Source organism: Heterodontus francisci, chromosome 25 (assembly GCF_036365525.1).
Source record: "Heterodontus francisci isolate sHetFra1 chromosome 25, sHetFra1.hap1, whole genome shotgun sequence".
NCBI lineage: Eukaryota > Metazoa > Chordata > Chondrichthyes > Heterodontiformes > Heterodontidae > Heterodontus > Heterodontus francisci.
Window position 1 is genome coordinate 54,884,979 of NC_090395.1, and position 18,136 is coordinate 54,903,114.

The following is an 18,136-nucleotide window of genomic DNA, read 5'->3' on the forward strand; positions in this document are numbered from 1 at the left end:
TGACAGGTATTTCCAGCTTCTCAGGAGAGATGCAGCACCAGGGATTTTAGCTCTCCAAAACTGGATCTTTGCAGGGTTTCTTCAAAGAGGTAGAAAAAGAAGTGAGCTGGGTGGTTTCTTTTTCCTTGGCAGGCAAAACATCAACTGTCTTCAAAACAGTTCACACCCCAACTGACTTGAAAACAATATTCAAGCCCCGAAACAGAGTGTCAGCCTCCTGATCTCCATAAACCTTGACATGTGGCTTCTCTGTAAGTATCTTCCCCAGGTCACCAAGGTTTCTGTTGTTTACTGAGCTTAAAGAATATGATTTCCATCCCAGATTGTTTTCAAACAATGGCTGGAATTTTACGGTGGACAGACGGGAGCCAGCCATCGACATAAAAGTCGGTGGTGAACCCGCATCTGCTTAGCCTGGGACAAAAACAAGAAATGCTGGATTCACTCAGCAGGTCTGGCAGCATCTGTGGAAAGAGAAGCAGAGTTAACGTTTCGGGTCAGTGACCCTTAGTCTGCTTAGCCTGGGGATCTGTTCCGTATTTTACAGGTCCCCGGGCTTTAATTGATCTGAGGTGGGACGTCCACCTGCTTGAGGGAGGAAGTCCCGCCTCATTGAGCTGCCGGGCAATCAGCGGGAGCAGTGGCCACTGCTGGGACTGCAGCCCAGCCAAAGATATAAGACGTGGAGCCAGGAGGAAAGGTTGCCTTGCCGTGGGTAATCGGTCGGGCCCCAGCAAGGGTGATCAGTTGGGCGGAAGGGGGCGTGTTGAGTGCCCGATGAGCAGCCCCCGCCTCCCCCCCCCCCCCACCCCTGCCAGATGATCAGCAGCCACCTGGTTTTCCCTGGCGGCTTTTCCCGGCTCCAGGACGCCCGCTTGCCGCGCATACCATCTGCGTGGAGGGGGGCGAAGGCCCTTAAGTGGCCACTTAAGGTTCTTTACTGGCCTGGGGCGGTTGGATGATTTTTCACCTCCCGCCTTACATAAAGGGCAGCAGAGGCAGGAGTAGGTTGGGAAAGCCTCCCGGAGCCTCCCGCTCCATTTTACGGTACCCCCGCCACCATCCCGTTAGTTGGGGTAGCGTAAAATTCCAGCCAACATCTCTGTGTCCTTTCAGTGAACTGTCAACAATAAAGATAAGTCCAGCATTTATGAAATCTTCAGCCTTCCAATGAATCCATCTCCACAATTTAGATATGAGCCCTCAAAAAATACTTTAAAAATATAGAAGCATCTTCATAACAGCCTGCACAGCATTCTGTGCAGTTATCAAAGTGATTACCATACCCATGTTTTGAGGTACAGGAAAGTAGCCATGGGTGATCTTCGTAATATTAGCCAGGGTACAAAACAGGTATACACTTGTCGCTAAACTTAACAAGAGAACTGGGGAATTCATCACTTTTGGCATCATAGCAAGGCAGCAGTGAGATCGGGGCATTCAGTTTCATGAAGTTGCTGGCCTTCCCAAGGCCCAGGGTGCAACTGATGGAACTTAATTTTCTTTGCATGCCTCCACAGAACACCCCCTCAATCATCTCAACAGGAAGGAGGGCTCAGTACTAGGTCCCTTGCTTTTTGTGGTATTTTTCAATGATTTGAACTCGAATGTAGGGGGCATGATTAAAAAGGTTGCGAACAATATAAAAATTGGCTGTGTGGTTGAGAGTGAAGAAGAAAGCTGCAGACTGCCGGAAGGTATCAATGGACTAGTCAGGTGGGCGGAACAGTGACAAATGCGGTTCAGTCCATGGAAGTGTGAGGTAATTCATTTGGGGAAGGTTAACAAGGCAAGGGAATACACAATAAATTGTAGGATGATGAGAAGCGTGGAGGAACAGAGGGACCTTGGAGTGGATGTCGATAGATCTCTGAAGGTGGATGGGCAGGTAGATAAGGTGGCTAAAAGGCATATGGGGTACTTGCCTTTATTAGCCAGGGCATAGAATGTATGAGCTGGGAGGTTATGCTGGAACTGTATAGAACACGAGTTAGGACACAGCTGGAGTACTGTGTGCAGTTCTGGTCACTGAGCTGATGTGATTGCACTAGAAAGGGTATAGAGGAGCTTTATGAGGATGTTGCCTGGACTGGAGAATTTTAGTTATGAGGAAAGATTGGATAGGCTAGGGGGTTTTTTTTGGAACAGAAGAGACTGAGGGGAGACCTAATTGAAGTGTATAAAATTATGAGCGGTCTAGATAGAGTAGATAGGAAGGCTCTTGGTTGAGGGGTCCATAACTAGGGGACATAGCAGGTAGGAGGTTTAGAGGGGATTTGAGGGGAAATGTTTTCACCCAGTGGGTGGTGGGGATCTGGAACTCACTGCCTGGAATGGCTGGTCGAGGAAGAATTTCTTGTAATATTTAAAAAGTACTTGGATATGCACTTGAAGTGCCATAACCTACAAAGCTATGGACCAAGAGCTGGAAAGTGGGAATTAGGCTGCGGACTCAATGGCCCAAATGACCTCTTTCTGTGCTGTAAATTTCAATGATTCTATCATAAGAGCTTCCACTTCTTGAATAAACAGATGCCGAGGATCCAGTATGTCAACATCTTATAGGCTGGAAGCTGTCATGATGTTGTCATCCTTGGAAATTTATCCCTCTCTGACTTGTCAGTGAAGAACATCAAATAAACGGGATAATTTTTAGTTGACAAAGCATGACCCAAGTTCCCATGGATAATGAAACCACAAAGAGAGGCAATAAACTGCAGTAGAGGAGTTCTTATAACAAGGCAATGCCCCTACTAACTCAGTCATCAAGAGGACCATCAGGCTATTAAAGGCACATTTTCGCCCCTGAACAAGTCAGAAGGGCTCTCTATTCTGCCCAAGATCATGTGTCATAAATAGTTGTAGCTCGCTGTGTCCTTCACAACTCCACCATTCAAAAAGGATTGGACTTTGACATTGCTGCATTGGAGCCAGAACTAAATGAAGGAGAGCATCGTGATGACCTGCACTCAAAGGACTCCTTAATATTTGCTGCACATAATGGAGCACATCTTACCACTAAAGTAATTTATCCATGTATAATAATATACCTTTGACACCAGAACCTCTCCCCACTTTCAAATAAACAGACATTCCCTCAATTTACTACCCATTCTACAACATAACAATACATCAACCCTTTTGCCCCTATATAACTCTGCCAACAATCATTATCTGAGTGAATAAGTCACCACCAAAGAAACACATGCTTTCTTGTATGACTCTAACCTCCATGACAAACAAGGTATAATGTCATTGTATATTCTATTTTATTACAATAAAGTCCAAAGTGAACACAAGCCAACCTGCTTTGCCTAACACAATGCTTCTCCTAGGAATGTATTTCTTTCATCTATTCTAGTGTTTCTCCTTGATGCAACCTGAGGGCAAGGATTGCAAGAGGTGGTTGACTGCTCTTGCTCAACAATAGGATCATAGGATTGAGGTGGCCCTCCTCTAATGGCAGATTGGTGTTGACAGAGAACAATTGTTGGATGCATCGCTGTAGCTTAATCTGGGCAGTGCGTAATCACCTCCCACATTCCACTGACATGGTGCTCTAAATGGGTAGGGCCAGAGTCCTGACATGTTCTGATGTGCTGAGATACCACAGGATCAGGCAAGTAGAGTACAGCTGTCAGCATTCCACTGAGGCCTGGATTTGTGTCCCGACTGATCAGCATATGGCTGATCCATCCTAAAAGTCCTGACAGACATTGTTTGGAAGCTGTAGTGCAGGCTGTTTTTTATTCTTTCCCCAAATGCCACTCGAGCTGCTGTCTGGGCCTCTGTTGAGGTGGACCTAGTTGCTTCTTAAATTGGGTTCTGCTGCAGAGTCCAGTGAAGCTGCGCCATATCTCATGAATGCCTGCAAGAAAGCAACACTTCACTGATCTTGCAGTAAATGAAAGCTGTAGGATTGGGAGTCACACTTGTCAATTGTCGCATATCCGGACACCTCAGCATTCTGAAATGGCCTAGAAAGCCTCTAAGTTGTATCAAACTGCTATAGCAGTTCCTCAAGAAGGCTCACTATCACCTTCACGAGACTACGACAAGAAGATATATATTTATGCACAGAAATCTGTAATGAGAATACAGGTATGTGAAATAACACACGTGTCCTTTCTCCTCTTAGAGGGTCACTGGCCAAATCAGATAGCAACAGCCATTGCCCAGCAGAAAGTTATTTATCTCCAACCCCAATATATATGTATATCTTTCTATTTGTATTTAGTTATAACATCCACACTGTGGGAAGAAGTTGGCTTTGCAGATAAAACCACTGTAAGCTCTGTTTATTTTTAAAATTGTGCTTTGGGTCTATAAGGCATTTGATATGATTATGATAATCACATTTGACTATGACAGAACTACTTTTAATATACTTGTCCCAGTATCCTGACCAGCTGTTTTGGGACAGCTTGCTGTCCCAGTATGACAGTTCTATTGTTGTTGCAGGTATGTTCCCATTAATAGGTTTGCAGACATGTCCCAGTTTCACAAATCAGGTCAACTTACATTTGGTATTATACCATATTTGGTCAAAGTTACCAGAAAATTGTTTCAACTTTTTAGATGTGCTATTAATGTTCTCAATGAGGCAATTAAGTCCAGCAGAGCACTACTCTATCTGAAATGATCAAACTTACAATAATACTAACATGCTTAATCATCCTCTGATTATCACTAATCATCACCGCTAGCTTAAAAGCAAAATACTGCAGATACTGGAAATCTGAAATAAAAACAAAAAATGCTGGAAATACTCAGCAGGTCTGGCAGCATCTGTGGAGAGAGAAGAGTTAATGTTTCAGGTCAGTGATCTTTCATCAGAAGTGGCAAAGGTTAGAAATAGGTTTTAAGCAAATAAAGCAGGGGTGGGGCAAAAGATAACAAAAGGGAAGGTGTTAATAGGACAGAGGATCACAGAGAATAACTACACAGAAGGTCATGGAGCAAAGGCAAGGGGTGTGTTAATGGTGTGGTGAAAGACAAAGCGTTAGTGCAGAGAGGGTGTTAAATGACCGAATAATGAACAGCCCTGGCCAAAAGCACAAACATGAAACAAAACAGTGGGCAGGCACATGGTACAAAAAATGAACGATGAGACAAACTAAAATAAAATAAAAATAAAAAGAGGGGGCAGTCATGCTCTGAAATGATTGAACTCAATGTTCATTTTGGTAGGCTGTAGCATGCCTGATCAGTAATTGAGGTGCTGTTCTTCAAGCTTGCATTGATGTTCACGGGAACACAGCAGCAAGCCCAGGACAGAGATGTGGGCATGAGAGCGGGGGCGGGGGGGTGGGGGGGGGGGGGCAGAACTGAGTGATGGGTGTTAAAATGGCAAGCAACCGGAAGCTCAGGGTTATGCTTTCAGACTGAGCGGAGGTGTTCTGCAAAGTTGTCACACATACTGCGTTTGGTCTCCCCAGTGTAGAGGAGACTGCATTGTGAGCAGCGAATACAGCAAACTAAATTGAAAGAAGTACAAGTAAATCGCTGCTTCACCTGAAAGGAGTGTTTGGGGCCTTGGATAGTGAGGAGAGAGAAGGTAAAAGGGCAGGTATTACATCTCCTGTGATTGCATGTGAAGGTGCCGTGGGAAGGGGATGAGTTGTCAGGGGTAATGGAGGAGTGGACCAGGGTGTTATGGAGGGAATGATCGCTTCGGAATGCTGACGGGGAGGGGAGGGGAAGATGCGTTTGGTAGTGGCATCATGCTGGACTTGTGGAAATGGCGGAGGCTGATCCCTTGGATGTGGAGGCTGGTGGGGTGGAAAGTGAGGGCAAGGGAAACCCTGTCGCGCTTCTGGGAGGGAGTGGAAATGGTGAGGGCAGAGGTGCGGGAAAAAGACGGAGAAACAGGGAGAATGGAATGGAGTTCTTACAGGAGGCAGCATGTGAAGAAGTGTAGTAGAGCTAGCTTTGGGAGTTGGTGGGCTTATAATGAATATTAGTAGACAGCCTTTTCCCAGAGATGGAGACAGAGAAGTTGAGGAAGGGAAGTGTCAGAAGGGTAGAAATTGGAAGCAAAGTTGATAAAGTTTTCCAGTTTGGGGCAGGAGCAGGAAACGGCACCGATACAGTCATCAATGTACCGGAAAAAGAGTTGGGGGAGAGGGCCTGAGTAGGACTGGAACAAAGAATGTTCGACATATCCCACAAAAAGACAGGCATAACTGTTTTTATTATCCTGGCTAGCTTGTTGACTGGTATTGCTATGCTTCACTTTATCACTGCTACACCACGTTTAACCTTGCCCACACACTGCTGTTCTCCACTACATCAATATTATCTTCTCCAAACATGCTGCTGATGCTTTACAGCATAATTCAGCTAGATACAAGAGTAAAATTTCTTAAGTGTACTGGTAAATTTACATGATTTTGCCACTACGCTGCACAAAGATCCACCCAGCTACATTGCTCATACTTCAACATGCCATAAACCTTTCAAGTCTTACAGTAAAAAAAATGAAACTTGCACAATTTCTTGCCAAGCACTCATGCAAATCCTAGACATTTAAAGGTTGTATTTTATAATTGGTGCAAGCCTATCCGGAAGTACAGGGAACCCAATATTGTGAGCTTTGAGATAAAACAAGAATGCTGGAAATGGTGACAATTCACCTCTACAACCCCCATGTTCCGCTCATGGATGTACTCACCTTTCTCGCCAGGTACGTCGAGGTGGCCGGCCGCAGCACTGATGTCAAGGACTGATTTCTGAAGAAGGGTCACTGAGCTGAAACGTTCACTCTGCTTCACACTCCACAGATCTGCCGGACCTGCTGAGTAGGTCCAGCATTTCTTGTTTTTATTTCAGATTTCCAGCATCTGCAGTATTTTGCTTTCATTATTGTGAGCTTTGATTCTGCCGTTACTTCTAAAGTCAGCCTTATTAAAGCATTATGGGCTAGCTACGGGTGTTAGAAATGCCTCTGGTTGGGTTCTCACATATTGAGGGTTAGGAAATGTCTTGGTGCTGCGGGATTTAAAGGCTTGCAGCAGCTTAAAGAGCCAGGTATTGTATTTTTGTGCCCGAGCAAGTTCCTCAGTACAGCATTGTGTGACGTCTGCTGCAGGTAAGAGAGCTCCAACTCCAGCTTCTCAGATACAGTTGTGAAAGTACTGCTGTAGGTGATGAGGCAAAGAAAGGAGGCTCTGTTGGGAATTGAATGTAACAGATTGTAAATAGACTAAGTTACGGGCCGTGGAAGGAATTGGTTGGGCCAGTGAGTGCCAATTCCAATGCGAATTCAAAATCATTCAGTTGCAAAAAATGTAATGACCTTACCACATCAGGCAATGCAGGAAAAGCTAGCCACACAATTTAAGAATGCATTGTACTGCCACTTCCAATTATCTCCTCCTCACACTATGCTGAATTTCTTGAATTACTTACCATTAATGCTCTTTACACTTCCACTATAAGTATGCCTTCAGACACATTCTTAAACTTTTTCAACCCAGCAAAAAAGCTTTACATGGTATGAACTACATGCAGAGGTCATCACAACTATTTTGGACTGCATTCTGAGAACTATGTATGAGAGCATGTCAGGGTAACAAAAGATAATTTGTCCATTTTTGCTTTCTTTTTCAGGTACAAGATAACAACATGAATGGCAACAGCAAGAATCCCATTTATGTATAACACTTTTCATAAGAAAATATTCTAAGGTGCTTTACAAAGATGTTCAGAGAAACAGATGCCAGGGTAAACAAGGAGATATTAGGAAGTGTGAACAAAAACCTGATCAAAGTGTTAGGTTATAAGGCGGGGGGGTGCGGTGTTCTTCAAAATACAGGAGGCAATAGTACAACTTCATGCAGGATTTGCTTTTGAAGAGCAAGGATTCTTTAAAGAGAGGTAACAGTGGTCTGAATTTTCTGTCCTCCTGGCAGGTCAATAATCAAAACTCCAACTGTCTCTTTTGTCCAAAGCCAGCTGGCTTTTTAACAGTTCAAAATGAAACTCAAAAACAGTTCAGCAACAATCCTGTGACAGCTATATATTGTGGTCTGTCATTCCTTTGTAATCATGTGCCCCTTCAGGTTAGAACACCCCTGCTGTGTTTACTTGAAATCAAATGCTTTCCAGTGCTTGTTTACCTTTTGTTAACCTATCTTTAAAAAAAGGCTGTGTTTGCTGACAACATAATCACTAGGTGGCGTTGCAGTGACACATGCGCAAATGCAGCCTGTGCCACTAAAACGTTGCAGTTTGCGATGTCAAGCAGCTGCCAAGACTAAAGATGGCGCTGCTCAAATAATCACATGAAGGCAACCTAAACACATGGCAGCACACAATGGCCGGAGGGAGAGAGCGAGCGGGCCGGGGAGGGAGAGAGCGAGCAGACCGCGGAAGGAGTGAGTGAGCAGGCCGGGGAGGGAGTGAGCAAGCGGGCCAGGGAGGGAGTGAGTGAATGGGTGGCGGTGGGGAGGGGTGGGGCGGGAGCTGGCGGCGGGTGGGGGGGGGGGGAGCGAGCAGGCGGGGGGGAAGAGGAGAGCACATCCGCCACCACCAAGGTCCTCAGCCGCGCTCTCCCCGCTTCTCCCACCCTCACTCTCTGCCCGCGATATGCGATGATATCATCTGAGCATGCGCCAACCAGTCCTGGTTATGCGGAATGCAGCACATGCGCAGACAGTAGGAACCAATCTGCGCATGTGCGCAGACTGGTGCAGTCTGATGACGTCAGCTGCCGGGTGTGTTGCCAATAAGCACTTTGTTTAAAAAAAACACCCACAAAGTTCAGCAATCTCCAGATGATTCAATGTCTATGAAATCCTTTTCAGTTTTTAAACATATAGATTCTTAAGCTTTAACAAAAATGGAAATCACTTAACAAAATAGGCAGCAGAGTTTTGGATGAGCATGACTTTATGGAGTGTGGAGGATATGTGATTTTCCAGAAGAGCATTGAAACAATCAAGTCTGAAAATGACAAAGTCATCTATAAAGATTTTAGTGGCAGATGAACCAAGATAGGGCAAAGGTAATCCGATGCAATAAGAAGTAGACTGTTCTTGTGATGGAGAGGATATGGGATTGGAAACTCAGAAAAGGTTGAACAGGATGTCAAGGTTGTGAACAGTCTGTTTCAGTTTGCACCAGTAGCCAGAGAGGAGAATGGAGTAGGTGTCATGAGTATGGATTGTCTGTCAAGGCTAAATTTGATGGCTCGATGCCTTTGGTCTTCCCTGTGTTTAGCTGGAGGAGGTAATGACTCATGTAAAACTGGATGTCAGACAAGCAATCTGATAGCACAGAAAAGGACAGAGAGTGCGAGGTGGAGGAGGACAAGAGAGATGGAGAAGAGATAGCATTAGTTCAAAGACATCTACCCTGGGTCACTTAGAGAGTGAGAAAGAGGAGAGTAGACTAGTGACACACAGAGCTTGAATCAGTAAAAGCAGTTGGTGGTGGCACATGAAAAGAAAGATATTACATTTTGGGTAGTCAGGATGCATCACTTCCTGGCTGAAGAACTTGGAGAATTGGAGCCCATGGGGATTGGTTTTGAAAGAACACAGCGAACAGAGCAGCATTGATTCATGTATCGAGGGATATATCTTACAGTATACTGCACATGACAGCTTAAGTGGAGAAATCCACTTCTAGCATATGTGCATTGTCATGGTCCTGTAGTTTTTTTTCATCCAGGGAATATGCAGTTTGGCTTTAAGGCTTGCAAAAGATCAGTACTGTTTTAAGAAACAGCAAGCCTCAGGAGTTAGAGAAAATTCATTTTCGGTTGTAGTTGGATACAACCATTTGGAGACTGCGATTCAAAGGGTGCATTCTCGTTACCATGGATATAGCCACTTGGAGTGAGTATCAAGTGATACATTTGTTACAATTCAATTTTGAATTGGCTTTTTAGTTGAAGACAGTTTGTTCTAACAGAACACAGACAGACAGCTGTGGTGTTAGCACCTGACAAAAGAGCTCTCAGCCATTTAAACTGAAGGAAGAGAATTTTAGTCTGTTTAATTATTATTATCTCTCAAAATTAAAAAAAAGTCAAGCCAAAACGGAGATCTCTGATAATTTAAACTGAAGGAAGGGTTGAAGGAAGACTGTGACGATCTTTAATCCCTCAAAAACTCTAACGTCAGATTGATTCTATTGAAAGCATTTGCAAGTTGTTAATTGTTGAAATCCATCGCTGAAGAAGGAAGCATCACTTACGGACTGTTCTACTGTGGAAGAACCTTTTCTCCCCATCAGATGGCTGTGAGGACTTCAAGCAACATTGGACTGTAAATTTGCAAGGACTCTAATTTTTTCTATTTTAATTGTTGTTTATATCTTCATAGTGTTTAAGAATTTCATTTTTTCTAAATTAAACAGTTAATTTGTTGATTTAAAGACCCCTGGTTTGGTTAGCCTCTTTCGGGGGGTTAATAGATAGTAAAATTTGGTTGGGTTTTTCTTTAATTTGGAAAGTTTAAAATGATACGTTCGGCGATCTGTGGAGGGATGGGATTGAATTATCAGTGCATTTCTCCCACCACAATCAGAATAGTATATTTTGATTGGGGGCTTTGACTGGAGCGGTCAGTCGTAACAGTATCCACACAAACTTCCTCCCACCTTACTTCGTCTAATCCTTTCAGTGCCACCTTCTATTCCTTTCTCCTTAATGCACTCATCTAGCCTTACCTTAAATGCATCATGAGCAAGTTTAAATGCAGCCATGTGTGCTTCCTTCTGTTGCTAGTTTATGATGTGTGTATTCTTAAATCTAACCTCAATGTTGCTAATTGATTGGCAGGAGCACCTGAATTATCTACCTGTTATGATCTGTAGGAGTCACTTGAGACTGGTGGATGGTTTCACAAAGCTAAAACAACTATGAAGCATGGGGTAACTCGAGGGATATTTGCAGCAGAGGCCCCAAGCCAGTGGCCCGAAGGTGTTTCTCCCATGAATATTCAGACTTTTGCCAGAGGTTTCTGATAAGAGAGGGCTATCTCTCTGTAATCAAAGTGTTTGGCAACTAGTTATAGAAAACCATAAAGCAGGGCTTTAATTATGTCACTGGCACTATTAGATCTGCTTTCCTACAGATTGACTCTGCTGAGCCCATTCCCACAGGTAGTGGCATGTCAGGAATGTGAAAGGATAGTAATACTCCATCTCTTGCCATCTCTAATGCCTTCATATACAGGAAGCATGAATACAGAACCAAACTGCCCATGTACCAGCAAAAGAGATACAGTCTGTAGAAAGTCCATCTGAAGATTTAGTTTCTATGAGATGAGCACCACCTCAGTCTCAAGTGACTCCTACTGATCATAACAGGTAGATAATTCAGGTGCTCCTGCAATCATCAGAGTCAGCATGGTTTTATGAAGGGTAAATTGTGTTTGACTAATTTGCTAGAGTTCTTCGAAGATGTAACAAGTAAAGTGGATAATGCAGATCCTGTAGATGTATTATATCTGGACTTGTAGCAAGTATTTGATAAGGTGCTGCACAAAAGGTTAATATACAAGGTAAGATCACATGGGGTTAGGGGCAATTTATTAGCTTAGATAGAGGATTGACTAACCAACAGAAAACAGAGAGTTGGGATAAATGGGTCCTTTTCTGGTTGGCAAGATGTAACTAGTGGGGTGCCACAGGGTTCGGTCCTCGGGCCCCAACTATTTCCAATCTATATGAATGACTTGGATGCAGGGAAAGAAGGTACCATAGCCAAATTTGCAGATGACACTAAAATAGGTGGGATAGTAAGTTGCAATAAAGAAATACGAAGTTTACAAATGGATATGGATAGGTCAGGTGAATGGGCCAAAATTTGGCAGATGGAGTTTAATGTGGATAGGTGTGAGGTTATCCATTTTGGTCAGAAGAAAGGAAAGGTAAATTATTATCTAAATGGAGAGAAACTTCAGCTTCGGTGCAGAGGGATCTGGGAATCACAGAAAACTAGTATGCAGGTGCAGCAGGTAATAAGGAAGGCAAATGGAATTTTGGCATTTATTGCTAAAGGAATAGAGTATAAAAGAATGGAAGTGTTGCTGCAACTGTACAAGGCATTAGTGAAACTGCACCTGCAGTATTGCGTACAGTTTTGGTCCCCTTACTTGAGGAGGGATGTAGTTGCATTGGAGGCAGTTCAGAGGAGGTTCACTAGATTGATTCCAGAGATGAGGGGTTTGTCTTATGAAGAGAGATTGAGCAGTTCAGGCCTTTACTCTCTAGAGTCTAGAAGAATGAGAGGAGATCTAATTGAGGTATGTAAGATGATTAAAGGGATTGACAAAGTAGATGTAGAGAGGATGTTTCCTCTGGTGGGGCAATCTAGAATGAGAGGTCATAGTTTTAGGATAAGGGGTAGCAGATTTAAAACTGAGATGAGGAGAAATTATTTCTCTCAAAGGGTCATGAGTCTGTGGAATTCACTTCTCCAGAGTGCGGTGGATGCTGGGACATTGTGTAAAGTTAAGGAGGAGATAGACAGATTTTTAATTAGTAATGGGTTGAAGGGTTATGGAGAATGGGCAGGAAAGTGGAGTTGAGGCTGAGATGAGATCAGCCATGATCGTATTGAATGGCAGAGCAAGCTCGAGGGGCTGAATTGCCTACTCCTGCTCCTAGTTCTTATGTTCTTAATCAGTTAGCAACAATGAGGTTAGATTTAAGAATACACACATCATAAACTAGCAACAGAAGGAAGCACACATTTTTGCATTTAAACATGCTCATGATGCATTTAAGGTGAGGCTAGATAAATGCATTAAGGAGAAAGGAATAGAAGGTGACACTGAAAGGATTAGATGAAGTAAGGTGGGAGAATTTGGGGCGGTACAGTGGTTAGCACCGCAGCCTCACAGCTCCAGCAACCTGGGTTCAATTCTGGGCACTACCTGTGTGGAGTTTGCAAATTCTCCCTGTGTCTGCATGGGTTTTTGCCGCGTACTCCGGTTTCTTCCCACCACCAAAAGACTTGCAGGTTGATGGGTAAATTGGCCATTATAAATTGCCCCTAGTATAGGTAGGTGGTAGGGGAATATAGGGACAGGTGGGGATGCGGTAGGAATATGGGATTACTGTAGGATTAGTATAAATGGGTGGTTGATGGTCGGCACAGACTCGGTGGGCCGAAGGGCCTGTTTCAGTGCTGTATCTCTTAATAGAAAAAATAGAAAAGGTTTGTGTGGAACATAAACACTGTGTCCTATCACAGAAGGAGCTGTGATGAATTGAATGAAATGGAAGAATTATGAATATTTTAAAAATAAACTGTTAAATAAAACCACAAGAACATGGCCACTTCCACCATAGTCAAAGTAGAGTAGCGGTCATGCTACTTGAATTTAGGAGGTACAATCAGTAAGTTCGCAAAAAACACGAAAATTGGTGGTGTCATAAATAGTGAGGAGGAAAGCCTGAGATTACAGGATGATATAGATGGGCTGGTAAAATGGGCATAGCAGTGGCAAATGGAATTTAATCCTGACAAGTGTGAGCTGATGCATTTTGGGAGGACTAACAAGGCAAGGGAAAATACAATGGCTGGCAGGACCCTAGGAAGTACTAAGGGTCAGTGGGACCTTGGTGTGCTTGTCCATAGGTCACTGAAGGCAGCAGCACAGGTAGATAAGGTGGTTAGGAAGGTATATGGGATACTTGCCTTTATTAGCCGAGGCATAGAATATAAGAGCAGGGAGGTTATGATGGAGCTGTATAAAATGCTAGTAAGGCCACAGCTGGAGTACTGTGTACAGTTCTGGTCCCCACACTATAGGAAGGATGTTATTGCACTGGAGAGGGTGCAGAGGAGATTTACCAAGGTGCTGCCTAGGCTGGAGTATTTCAGCTATGAAGAGAGACTGGATAGGCTAGGGTTGTTTCCCTTAGAGCAGAGAAGGCTGAGGGGAGACCTGATTGAGGTATACAAAATTATGAGGGGCATAGATAGGATAGATAGGAAGAAACATTTTCCCTTTGCAGACATGTCAATAAACAGGGGGCATAAATATAAGGTAAGGGGCAGGAGGTTTAGAGGGGATTTGAGGGAAAAAGTTTTCACCCAGTGTGTGGTTGGAATCTGGAACACACTACCTGAAGAGGTGGTAGAGATAGGAACCCTCACAACATTTACGAAGTATCTAGATGAGCACTTGAAATGCCATAGCATACAAGGCCACATAACATACGGGTCAAGTGCTGGAAAATGGGATTAGAATAGATGGGTGCTTGATGACCGGCACAGACACGAGGGGCCTAAGTGCCTGTTTCTGTGCTGTATAACTCTATGACTCTGTGACCCCTCCTGTACTTGAAATCAACAAACCTTTCTACAAGAATAGAACTCATTAGCCTCATCTGAAAAAGCTCTGGGGAGAACCCCTTGAAACTGAAAAGAGTACTATTGCATTTTAATGACTTATCAACATGAGTGAAGTAACAAAAGATTCTGGAGACAGAGGGACTCACAGCACAACCAAAATTGAATAGGTGTGAAATAGCACTGTGTTACCAGAAGGGTCCCCATTCAGACATCAATTGATAGCCATGCTCTCCACATCCTGGTCCATTGTGTGGTCACACTAGGGGATCGTGCCACATGTCTCCTAATAGTCACTCCAATGTATTGAATTTTTTAACTTTAAAAATGTAGCCCTCTGGAGAGAGAGGGGGAGATCAAGACAGCGCCTTCAGAAAGCAGTCCAGCCAGAGACTGTAAAAGAGAACCAGCCAAGCAAGGAAGAAGATCTGCTGCTAATTCTAAACTTCAGCTTGCTGCAGCAGAGAACATAAAGTGACCACCACCTCCTTGTCTGAAGTTTGAATCACCAGAAAACCTACAACTCCTCAACAAATTCAAGATTACAAACATCCAGGCCTGCACCTTTAAAAGAGACTGTCCTCCTGAGAAAATTCAACAAGTTTACCATAAACCACGGACACCTACCTCACTTTGAACTTTGAACTACTCTATCTATCTATTCTTCTGTACGTGTGTGTGAGTGAATGTGTTGTCATGAAGGTACTTCCATTATTAATATTTTTTGAGGACTCGTGTTTAAAAGATTGTGAAAATTGGTTCATTTAAAAGACTGAGGAGATGCCTGGATTTGTTTTTTTTTAAAGCGTTACTGGAATGACACTTTGGATTTTTTGAAAGAAACTTACTAGAAGAGACAATGGAGTGCTAAAATAAACATAAGGAGCCTTGCTGGCTATTGGAGTTTTTTACAGAGAAGTCACATGTCTAGGTTTATGGTGGTCAGGAGTTTTGGCTTTTTGATTTGGCTTGGACTGTTTGAATGCTCATTTGGTGTGTAGCCTTTTAAGAAAGAAGCCTCCCAACTCATCATTTTCCACCTGTTTTGGAAAATCTTCTGATAATCCAGTGTGATAGCTGAAACCACTGATGCAGTAATTCTCCCAAAAAGCCTGCAAGACTACTCCTCGACATCTCCTGAACAGAACTGCTTCAGAAAGATCCCAGTGACTGCCGTTTACAGGAACCCAGATGCCAGACCAAAGGCCATCTGGAACATTTCAAGAATTGACAATAACTTGGCCAATGTATTTTTTAAAAGTTGATCTCTGCAGAGTCAGTTTTTCACTTTTCTTTCCCTTTAACCTGTGTGTGTGTTAGATTATCTTAGAAGGCTATATATTTATATTTTCATTCTTCAAACTGTGTGTTAATAAGCTTTGCATCTTTATTGAATAAGCCTTCTTTTATAATAAATCAATAATGTTGTTGTTTATTAACGAAACCTGGTTGGCAAATTTTTTTAATTCTGAAACTAATATAGATAAAGTATATAATTGGCCGTATCAGTAACTGGGTAAAACATTTAAACATATGTTGTGACCATTGGACTAGTGGGACTACAGAAAGATAATGCATTCCTCCACCCTTGGTTGTAACAGTGTGCGTGGGTGAGGTTGTGACCACTTCGGGAATTGTGTAAAAATAAATAGTTATTTTTTTTTAACCTACGAGAAAATCTGTCATTTTTCTTTATTTGACCCTAAAAAACATTCAGGGACTAATTCATCATTTTTAACAAAAAATGTTAACAATAGGAACAATAGGAACCACCCACACTCATTTCCAACTGTCCATAACAACTGGCTGAAACCAGTTGGGCCAAATGGCCTGTTTTTGTGCTGTAATTTCTATGTAATTTAGTGTATTATTGTTTTTAAATAAAATTATGGTGACATTGAAGTTGTTCTCTGTGCAAACATTGTTTTCTGAATTCTTTAAACGTAAGAGCATAAGAAATAGCAGCAAGAGTACATCATATGTCTCTTTCCACAGATGCTGCCAGACCTGCTGAGTGGTTCCAGCATTTCTTGTTTTTATTTCAGATTTCCGGCATCTGCAGTATTTTGCTTTTATATATATGTCCCCTTGGGCCTGCTCTGATACTCAATAAGATCATGGCTAATCTTCTACATCAATTCCACTTTCCTGCCCTATCCCCCATATTCACTGATTCCCTTAGTGCTCAAAAATGTAGCATTCTCTGTTTTGAACCTACTCAATAACTGAAGAGGAAGTTGCTTTTATTAAGTGGCATGAACTATGCACTTTATTATTCTTGTACGGAGAGGTGTCTGAACATGATAGCATGAGGAAGGGGAAGATTTATGCAAGACTTTTAATGAAGGCCTCCTGTTTGAGAATGGCATGAATTTTAGCAGCTGGCAATGAGTTGGCCTCCTTAGGCTGTTCCTCCCACTGATTCCCTTTCTGCTTCACTGCAATTTCCACAAGGAGGTCTCTTAATAAGTCAAAGCTATGCAGCACCTACAATCCTCGAGAGCCTAGCAGAGCTCTATTGCAGGATCCAACCCAGATACAGTGTATTGAGGTTGGAATGCAAAGCATCAACACACAGCTATGGAATAGTTTTACTTTAATAATGACTCCAAAAGTATACAAGATTGAAGTGACAAGAGTCCATTTAGAAGACCAGGTAACAAACATATTGAAGAGGAATTCATTTAATTTTCTCATAAACTCACATTATTCTTAGAAAATATATTCCTCCTGCAATCCAAAACGTTTGCAGCCTATGATCCAGTTGACTTAATGGCAGGTAAAGCCAATACTACATTGAAACATAGTGTCATTCTGATTTAAGCATAAGCAGCTTGGATTGGGCAAAATTAAAATTCACTAACAAAAAACTGTATGAGGCGACTCAGTAGGTAATTCACTAAAAATGTGGTATTAAGTCTATATTACAACAGTGACTACACTTCAAAAGTACAATGGCTATAAAGCACTTTGGGACATTCAGAAGTCTTGAAGGCTTTATATAAATAAAAGTATTTTTCTTTAAGTCACAAAGAAACGATAGGTCCAGGTTTGTTGAAGTAATTCACAATGGGTCATTTTAACTTTGTTTTTAATCACTCATGAGATGTGGGTGTCACTGGCAAGGCCAGCATTTATTGCCCATCCTTAATTGCCCTTGAGAGGGTGGTGGTGAGCCACCTTCTTGAGCAGCTGCAGTCCTTGTGGTGAATGTACTCCGACAGTTCTGTTCAGTAGGGAGTTCCAGGATTTTAACCCAGCAATGTCTCGCCACAGGGTAAGTTTCCCAGTGGCAGGCAGGAGACTGGTCCAGATGTGGATCAATCGCTTGCTTCATGGAGACAGGCAGCTGATTTGCTTATTCAAGGTTCCAATTAGGGACTATTAAACAGGGCCGCCAGCATTTTGCTGAAGGCAGGCACCCCCCGCTGCTCCAACCCAACACCCCCCCCCCCCCACCCACCCCCACTGCGTGGGGAGGCCATAGACTTCATGGACATGGCCTTCCTATGGTAGCCTGGGGTTGGGGGGGGGGTGGGGTGGTCATCAGAGCAGGAGGCTCCATGACCAAGAGGGGGCTGCAACAGGATAGGCAGCCCCAGTGGCCCTAACAATCCCCCCCTCCCCCCGAGGGGTTTCCTTTCCATAGTGTAAGGTTCCCCCACCAAGCTTGCCTGAGGGGCTGGATCCATGGTAAACCCCTCGAACTGTATCGTTAATATTCTCAATTGCTGTAATTGTAATTGTAAACTGTAATTGACATGACAATTGTGAAACGGAAGGGTTGGGAAGAAACTCATGACAGTATTGAAGGAAACTGAT